The sequence below is a fragment of the Orycteropus afer genome, unplaced genomic scaffold (genome assembly GCF_000298275.1).
Source record: "Orycteropus afer afer isolate SDZICR_OR568_19922 unplaced genomic scaffold, OryAfe1.0 scaffold02318, whole genome shotgun sequence".
Taxonomy (NCBI): Eukaryota; Metazoa; Chordata; class Mammalia; order Tubulidentata; family Orycteropodidae; genus Orycteropus; species Orycteropus afer.
Window position 1 is genome coordinate 1 of NW_006923905.1, and position 1,624 is coordinate 1,624.

Sequence of the window (1,624 nt, forward strand, 5' to 3'; positions counted from 1 at the left end):
CTAGGAAGTTTTTTAGTGAAGCTAATTTCCAGGATGCCGTCCTTAACTAAAGAAATAGCCAAACAAGAGAGCAAGCCTGACCAAGATACAAAAGTAAAACCAAGAGAAAACTGATACATGAATCCAGCAGCATATGGATTTAGAAGATGAACTCCATACTTCTTTAATTGCTGAAGCTAGAAGATTTGAAGATGTTAAAGATGGTTTTGAAAATGTTGCAAATGAATTAGCAAAGAGTAAACATGCTCCTGTTTTAGGCTCAATGAAAATAAGATGAGTCTTCTTCTTTAATCTTTAATCTTCTATGATGAAGAAACAAAAAACGAAACTTGCAGAAGTTTCAAAGTCAAACAGGAAACAGCAGCAAATTTACAGAATCAGATGAACACTGTTAAAATTTTGATTGAAGATGACAAGCAGAAGAGTATTCAAACACAACTTGTCAAAAAAGAAAAAGTACAACTTCTTTCTAAGTTAGCAGCCAAGAAATCACTAACTCATGGCTTAAATATGGGACATGAGCTGGCACAACAGAGAGCTTCTATGGCTCAAAACTGTGGAAGATTGAAGGAAAATTTGAAAGTTTATGTGGAGAGAATGAATCTCTGTGAAAGATAAATGAACATGTTTGGAGTGCTTGAAGAATTGAGAGCAAACCGAAACCAACAGAAAATTGAAAGATTACAGGAAAGAGATGAAGACATCAAAACATTACAAAAGAAGCTCTCTGCAATACAAAAATGTACTCGGGAACAACGTGAGGAAATATCTTCACAATAGGATGCTGTAATTGAGAATTTAGAAAGACATGATGAAAGAAGAGTAAAACTAAAACAACAGTTGAAAGAAAAGGAAGAAGAACTTGAAGAAATTAGAAATGCTTATAGTACACTTTATCAGAAGTGGCATGGTAAAACAGAATTTCTAAGTCATTTTGAAATACAAGCAAAAGAAATGAAAGAAAAATTTGAACACAAGGAAATGAAACTTAAAGAAGAAACAAAAGGATTGAAATGCAAAAGAAAGCACTAGATATGGCAAACATTGATTGATGGGTAGATATAGATGGGTGGACAGGCTGAACTATTAGATATGTCTATGCAGCAGGGAGTGTGCTCATGACCATGTAAAGGGTTGGCAAGCAATGTTTCTACAAGTGTATTTGTATGTTCTGTAAGAATTTCCAGGTATATAATAGAGCTGACAAGGGACGAGGTTGTAGTCACTCCTTGGACACAGTCAGCTCCCAAGAGGGAGCAAGTAGTTGGACCTGTGGGCTCAGGACCATGGTCACAGGGGACATGAAGCTCATTTGGCATAACATACTACACAAAAACATTGTCCCACATTCTACTTAGGTGAGTAGCGACTGGGATCTTAAAAGCTTGCAAGTGGCCATGTAGATGCAATGATGGGTCTCTCCTTGTCCAGAGTAAAGAAGAATGAAGAAAATCAAAGACACATGGAAAAAATTAGTCCAAGGATCTAGTACACCATGCAGTCCTCAGCCTGTATGATTATAGACCAGAATACTAGGTGGTGCCCAGTTACCACTGTCAACCACTCGGAAGGGAATCTCTATAGGATATCCTAGATAGAGTGGGAGAACAATATGGAACAAAAC

General features: G+C 36.9%; 1 pseudogene; it reads left to right on the forward strand.

The window, feature by feature from the left end:
* Positions 1-5: 5 nt before the first annotated feature.
* On the forward strand, positions 6-1,052 carry LOC103213445 (annotated as a pseudogene).
* The last annotated feature ends 572 nt before the right edge of the window (positions 1,053-1,624 follow it).